Source organism: Ursus maritimus, unplaced genomic scaffold (assembly GCF_017311325.1).
Source record: "Ursus maritimus isolate PB19 unplaced genomic scaffold, ASM1731132v1 scaffold_10, whole genome shotgun sequence".
NCBI classification, from domain to species: Eukaryota; Metazoa; Chordata; class Mammalia; order Carnivora; family Ursidae; genus Ursus; species Ursus maritimus.
In genome coordinates this window covers 8,332,237-8,340,392 of record NW_024423344.1, presented here as the reverse complement: position 1 = coordinate 8,340,392, position 8,156 = coordinate 8,332,237, and the positions used below count along the sequence as shown (strand labels likewise).

Genomic DNA, 8,156 nt, shown 5'->3' with positions numbered 1-8,156 from the left:
GAAGAAAGGGATAAAGAAAGGGGGGGTAATCAGAAGGGGGAATGAAACATGAGAGACTATGGACTATGAGAAACAAACTGAGGACTTCAGAGGGGAGGGGGGTGGGGGAATGGGATAGACCGGTGATGGGTAGTAAGGAGGGCACGTATTGCATGGTGCACTGGGTGTTATACACAACTAATGAATCATCGAGCCTTACATCGGAAACCGGGGATGTACTGTATGGTGACTAACATAATATAATTAAAAAATCATTAAAAAACAAAAAAAAAAATAAAGCATATACTATGGAATCTCAAATAAAGGGTATCAGCACAGAACTATGCAAAAAAAAAAATAAAAAATAAAAAATAGTATCTCAACAATTCAAAAGAGTTTCTTGGAAGTGTTTGTGTTGAGCTGATAATATTCAGATTGCTAGAATTTACCAGTGAAACCATCTGGGCCTGACGTTTTCTTTGAGGGAAGATTCTTAACTACAAACCTGGTTGCTTTCATAGATATAACATATTCAGGTTATCTGTGTCTTGTTGAGTGAGCTTTAGCAATTCATACCTTTCCAGAAACTGGACAATATTTAATCTGCCGAATTTATGGTCATAATGTTGTTCAAAATATTCCCTTTTTATCTTTTCTAGTATTTAAAGATTCTGTAGTGATGTCACCTATCTCATTTTTTAGATTGGTAATTTGTGTATTTTCTTTTTCTTTTCTATCAATCTGGTAGAAGTTTATCAATTTAATTGATTCCCTCCCACCAAATAAAACAAAAACGAACTTCTGGTTTAATTAATTTTCTCTTTTCTCTTTTGTTATGCTGTTTTCTGTTTCATTAATTTCCATTCTGATCTTTTTTATTTCCTTTCTTCTGTTTATTTTAAATTTAATTTGTTCATCTTTTTCTCATTTCTTAAGGTGAAAACTGAAGTCATTGATTTGAGACTTTTCTTTCTTATAATACAGGTATTTCATGTTATAAATTTCCCCAAGTATTGCTTTGGCAATTATCTCAGAAATTCTTTAATGTTGCATTTTCATTTTCATTTTTATTCAGCTCAAAAATGCATTCTAATTTACCTGACTCATGTTTTTTCAAAGTATATTATTTAGTTTCCAAGTATTTGGGCATTCTCCTAATATCTTCTTCTTATTGATTTCTAATTTAATTCTATTGCAGTTCGAGAATATACTTTGTTTGACTTGAATCCTTTAAATATTTTGAGACTTATTTAATGCTTCAGATTATGATCTGTCTTGGTCATTGTTTTATACAAACTGTAAAAGAATGTTTAAACTGCCTTTGTTTGGTGAGTGTCCTATAAGTCAATTAGGTCAAGCTGGTTGATAGTGGTGATCAAGCCTTCTATACTCTTTTTTTAAAGTAAGGTTATTCATGTAAGTAATCTATACCCAATGTGGAGCTTAAATTCACAACCCCGAGATCAAGAGACACATAGTCTACTGACTGAGCCAGCTAGGTGCCCTAAGCTTTCAATATTCCTACTGATCTTTTGTCTACTTGTTCTATCAATGATCAACACAAACATAATTGTAGATTTTTCCATTTCTCCTTGCATTCTATCATTTTTTACTTCATGTATTCCAAGTGGGCTATTGGATGCATACATTTTTAAGCTTGTTACATCCTACCAATGAATCAATCCCTATATTGTTACATAGTTACTCTATTTATCCTAGTAATATTCTTTGTTCTGAAATATACTTTGTCTGATACTAACATAGCTACTCCAGCATTCTTTTGATGGGTGTTAGCATGGTGTATCTTTAGTCATTATGTTACTTTTAGTCTAGTTGGATTTTTATATCTAAAGTGGGCTTTTTGTATGCAACATATGGGTCTCGCTTTTTTATCTAATTTGACAATTAGATAAAAATCTCTGTCATGTATTTGGGGTGTTAGGCCATTTCTATTGAATGTGTATTGATCTCATTTTGCTATTATTTGTTTTCTATTTCCCCCCACCTGTTCTTTGTTCTCTTTTCCCATTTTTCTGCTTTGTATATATTAATTACATTTTAATGACTTCTTTTTATCTCTTTTGTTGGCTTATTAACTATAACTGCTGTGTTATTTTAATAATTATAGTACACATCTTTTAATTTATCACACCCTACTTTCAAACCTTGTTTCACCACTTCACATATAGTGTAAGAACCTTACAATACTATACTTCTATTTCTCCCCTCTCAGACTGTGTAATTGTGTCACACATTTTATTTCTACCTATGTTATAAACCCCACAGCATGAAGAGATTTAAATAAGAGGAAAGAGTTTTTATATTTACTTATGTAGTTACCTTTTCTGTAATAATTTTAATTGCTTCAGGTGTACTCATGTTTCTACTGGGTATCATATGAATACCAAAGGACTTCTATGAACATTCTTACCGATAATGAATACTTTGTCAGCTTTTGTACGTCTAATTAGTCTTTTCTTTCTTTAAAGATTTTATTTATTTGAAAGAGATCAAGAGAGAAGGGAGAGGGGTAGAGAGAGAGGAAGAAGCAGGCTCGCTGCTGAGCATGGAGCTTAATATGGGGCTTGATCCCAGGACCTTGAGATCATGACATGAGCTAAAGGCAAACACTTAACCAACTGAGCCACCCAGCTGCCCCATCTCAGAATAGTCTTTATTTCACCTTTGTTTCTGAAAGATGTTTTCACTGTGTATAGAATTGTAAATTAAAATGTTATTCTTGCAGTGCTTGGCTGGCTGAGTTGATCTTGGGGCTGTGAGTTTGAGTCCCACATTGGGTGTAGAGATTACTTAAAAATAAAATCTTTAAAGTGCTTTTCTTTTAATATTTTAAATACATTGCTCCACCATCTTCTCATTTCCATTATTTTCTATGAAAAAAAATCCCTGTTATCCTTATTTTATCTGTATATAATGTGACTTCTTTCTCTGGTTACTTTTACGATATTTCATTTTTCACTAGTTTTGACTAATTTGAATATGAACTGCTATGGTGCAGTTTGTTTCATGTTTATTGTTCTTGTATTTCATCAAACTTTATGGATGTGTTGGTTGTTATGTTTAACAAATTTGGAGAATTTTTAACCATTGTTTCTTCAAATATTTCTTCTGTATCTCTCCTTCAGGAACTCCAATTTCTTGTATATCAGGCCACTTTAATTTGTCCTTCAACTCACTGATGCTCTGTTCATTTTTTTCAAATTTTTGTTTTCTTGGTTCCCTTTTAGATAATTTCTATTGCTATGTCCTTAAATTTACTAAACTTTTCTTTTAAGCTAACTAATCTGCCATTGATCTTTTTGGCATATTTTTCATTTCAGGCATTGAAGTTTTCATCTCTAGAATTTTTATTTGGATATTTTTTATATCTTACATGTCTCTACTTAACTTTTTGAATTATGGAATACAATGATAATAATTATTTTAATATTCTTTTTGGCTAATTCTAATGTTTGTGTCAATTCCGGGTGGGTTTTGATTAGTTGTTTTTCCTCCTCACTATTTCATGTTTTTCTGCTTCTCTGCATGTCTGGTAATCTCTGACCAGATGCCAGACATTGTAAATTTTTCCTTGCTGTGGGCTGGGTATGTTTGTATTACTGTAAGTATTCTCGAGCATAGTCTTGGGATGCAGTGAAGTTACTTGTAAACAGTTTGGTCCTTTTGAGTCTTGCTTTTAAGATCTGTTAGGCAGGGCCATAGTCATGCTTAATCAAAAGGTAATTATTTTCTACTACCGAGCAAGACCCTTCAGAATAGCACACCCAAGACCTAGAAAATTGTGGGGTCTTCCAGCACTGCTGGTGGGAGCAAGTACTAGTCCCAGTCTTGTGTCGGTACTGAAAACTATGGTACAATGAGATTAGTGCTGTTCCCTCTCATCCTTTTGGATAGTTCCTTCCCCAACTTCATGTAGTTTCCTTACATGCGTATGTTGATCAATATCCTCCTGAATAGTCAAGGGAATCCTCTGCAGACTCCTGGGTCTTTTCTCTGTGCAATTTTCTTCTCTGTGAACTCCTGCAACCTTGGCTTCCCCAGACTTTCAGGTCTGTTTGCTCAACTCAGGAGTCCATAGGGCTCTGCCTGGGTTCCCTTTCCCTGGACCATGGCCTCGATACCCTTTCATGGTAGTAATCTGGGGCAGTCATAGAGCTCACCTCATTGTTCTATTATTTTTTTCTGTCTTTTGAGGATTACTGTCCTTTATTGTCCAATGTCCAGTATCTTGAAAATCACTGTTTCAAACATTTTATCTTTTAATTTTGGGCAGTGGAAGCAGAAGAGTGGTTTTAGTTGAGAGGGTAGATCTGGTTCTATTCCTCCATCTTGGCTGGAAGCAGAAGTCCCAAGTCTATGGTTTTTTTTTTTAAGATTTTATTTATTTATTTGACAGAGATAGAGACAGCCAGTGAGAGAGGGAACACAAGCAAGGGGAGTGGGAGAGGGAGAAGCAGGCTCATAGCGGAGGAGCCTGATGTGGGGCTCGATCCCATAACGCCGGGATCATGCCCTGAGCCGAAGGCAGATGCTTAACGACTGAACCACCCAGGCGCCCCCCAAGTCTATGTTTATAACAAAATGAGTCCAACAAATAGAGATGCCCAATAATGCAAGGTGTTTGTGTTTTTTTTTATAGCTATTGTAGTAGTTCTTTACCAATTACAAGTTTATTCAGATTTTCTATTTCTCATAAAGTCAAAATTTGAGTTAATTTTTGTGCTATCTATTGAAAAAGGATTTACTAGAATATGGTAATTCACGCAAGAATTTATAAATATCAGTTATATCAGTCTTGATTCATTTACTTTTTTATTCACTTGTTTAACAAATATTGAAACACTTATTGAGTGAGTATTGTGTTACACAGCCAGGTGCTGTGTAAGTCAAAGCAGATAAGGAGATAACAAAATAGGCATGCTCACAGAAGTCACTGCTATTGAGGGAGACAGCCCTGAGAGAAAAATATAATACAGTGAGATTGGTGCTGTGGTGGGTAGGTGAAGAGTGGTTTTGAAGGACATAGAAGGGAGTACAACACCGAGACTGGATATGTGTGTGTGTGCGTTTGTGTGTGTGTTGGGCTGGGTGGAAAGGAGCTGGTCCTAAAGGCTACCTGAAGCAAGTGATGCTTGAACTGAGACCAGAACTAATAGTTTATAATCAGGAGAAGAATGATGCCCAAACCAGAGTTAGGGACATCAGGTGATGTGTGAAAATCAGGTGTGAGAAAAAATACATAGGTGTTCTAGAGATTGCAAACAGATCAGTTTGGCTGGAATATGGGGACTAGGGGGCTGGGAAGATGGTGGGGAGATATGAGGCACTTCATATCATTTACAGAGGAAGAACCCTCATTGTGCTTCCTCAGAGAGCAAAAATGGGCTGTGAGAGCTATTGGGCTCATCTGTTTTATAACCTCAGTGTGTCAAATCAGGGAATTTTTTAAAAAGATTTTATTTATTTATTTGAGAGAGAGAGAGAGAGCACAGAGGGAGAGCGAGAGGGAGAAGCCGACTCCCCCCTGAGCAGAAAGCTCAGTGTAGAGCTCCATCCCAGGACCCCGAGAATATGACCTGAGTTGGAGACAGACACTTAAGTGGCTGGGCCACCCAGGCTCCCCAAATCAGGGAATTAAAAAAAAAAGAAGACAGAAACCACTCAGACTGTGTCCTCTCCCTCTTACCCAAAGGAGGAGAAGAACCATCATCAATGGCAGAAGACAGTTGCAGAAACACCACCTAGAGCCAGCTTCATGCTCAGGAAAGAACACTGCACCTCCTTCTCATGGTTTTGGGTACTTGAGACAATTAGAGAAAGTTCTCTAGTAACAAATTATAGAAATGATCCTTAAAAGTATAGTCTTAAATCAGGGACTATTTTAACTGAGTCATTGCTAGTTTCTTTCTGGTCTAGCAGTATCCACTTGTCTTCTTAGCAAACCCTCGAACATTCTTCAATGTCCATCCCAATACTAGAAGAAAACCTACAGGTGAATAATTCTGTGATCTTGCTAATGGAGAAAGCCTGTCTAAGTAGAAGAGCAAAGGTAAAAATGTTAAATGACAAGAGCGGCAACTGATTTCACAAATATTTAAAACTGCTGTACATGTAAAGTGCCTAAACTGGAATTTTTAAAAAGTAAAAAACCTGAACCAGATTTTTGGAAGAAATCTTGGTGTTTTATTTTTTTTAAGATTTTATTTATTTATTTGAGAGAGAGCGAGCCCACAAGATGAGGGAGGGGCAGAGGAAGAGGGGATCGCAAGCAAACTCCGCGCTGAGCACAGAGTCCGAAGCGGGGCTTGATCCCATCACCCCGAGATCACGACCAGGAGGAGATCACGATCCAACCCGAAACCAAGAGTCAGACACTTAACCGACGGAGCCGCCCAGGTGCCCCAATCTTGGTGTTTTCTATTACAATTTAAAATGTGTGACTCGGCAGTTGAACTTCTATTACTGGAGTTGTGTATTCTACAGAAATACACAAACTAGTGCACCCAGATACATGAACAAGGATATCAGCCTCAGGACTGTTTGTGGTGGTGGTAGTCATGGTGGTAAAGAAAACTGAAAACAACCTAAAAATCCTTCTGGAGAGAACTAGCTGAATAAAGTATGTTCCATTGAGATAATAGGATACCACACTGTTTATTTTTTAAAAGTTAGGTAAATTTATATATGCAGACATAGAAAGATGTCAAAGATATAGACAGATATAGACACAGGTACATAGGCAGCTGTAGATATGGATGCACAAACATACACACAAATAGACCACAACCAAGATATACACATATGCATACTCATATTCAGTAAGATATATAGAAGGAAAACCAAAGCAAAACAATCTGCTTGAATAAATGTCAACCATTCTATTAGTTTCCTTTTACTGCTACAACAAATTACCACAAACTTAGTGGCTTATAATGACATAGATTTACTCTCTTTTAGTTCTAGAGGTCAGAAGTCTGAAATCAGTCTCCCTGGGGGCTGAAGTCAAGGTATTGGCAGGGCTGGTTCCTTCTGGAGATTCTAGGTGACAACCTGTTTTCTTACCTAACATTTACATTTCCTCCCAAATTCTCCCCCAAATCCATAGCCTCGATTCAATCCAATCCCAATCAAAATTGAAGCAGGCCATTTTTGGCAGAATATGACAAGATTATTCTACAATTTATATGGACAAGCAAACAACCTTGAACACCCAAAACAACCTTGAAAAACAAGAATAAAATCAGAAGGTTAACACTTCGTGATTTCAAGACTTATAAGGGTATGGAATCAGCACATCAACAAGTAAAGAGATCAGTGAAACAGAAAATAGAGTCAGCATTAGATCCATGATTATATGGACACCTGATTTTTGTCAAAAGTGCAGAGGCAAATCAGTGGAGAAAGAGCAGTCTTTTCAATAAGCGGTGCTGGAACAATTGGATAGTCATATGCAAAATATGAACTTCCATGCATACTTCTATCCTATGTAAAATTGACTCAAGAGGATCACAGATGTAAAAGCAAAACTGAAAATCTTAAAACTTCTTGGACAAATGGAGAAAATATTTGTCCCTTGAGTTAGGCAAAGATTTCTTAGATATGACTCTGAAGACGTGATTCATAAAAGAAATAATTGAAAAATTGGGCTTTACCAAAATGAAAAACTTCTGATTTTTGGAAGGCTATTAAGAGAATGAGAAGACAAGCCACTGATTGAGGGAAAATATTTTTAAAGTATATATGAAGATAGAGAATTTGTATCCAGACTATATAAAGAACCCTCAAAGCTCAATAATAAGAAAATCACCCAATTTTTTAAATGAACTATTTGAAGAGACACATCACCAAAGAAGACGTCAGGGCAAATAAACCCACAAAAAGAAGCTCAATTTTATTTAGTCATGAGGGAAACACAAATTAAAACCACAATTATATACCACTATGTACTTTTTTCTTTTTAAGATTTTATTTATTTGATAGAGAGAGAGATAGCAAGAGAGGGCACACAAGCAGGGAGAGTGCGAGAGGGAGAAGCAGGCCTCCCACTGAGCGGGGAGCCTGACATGGGGATCCTGAGCTGAAGGCAGATGCCCAACGACTGGGGCACTCAGGCACCCCCCACTATGTACTTATTAAGAGGGTTAAAATTAAAAGAT

At 36.5% G+C, this 8,156-nt stretch overlaps 1 non-coding gene across 1 annotated transcript; it reads right to left on the bottom strand.

Annotated features, from left to right (window-relative positions):
* Window positions 1-5,656: 5,656 nt before the first annotated feature.
* Window positions 5,657-5,866, bottom strand: LOC121101465. Its single transcript, XR_005833458.1, has one exon. It is a non-coding gene; the product is annotated as a small nucleolar RNA U3 (small nucleolar RNA).
* Between the last annotated feature and the right edge of the window lie 2,290 nt (window positions 5,867-8,156).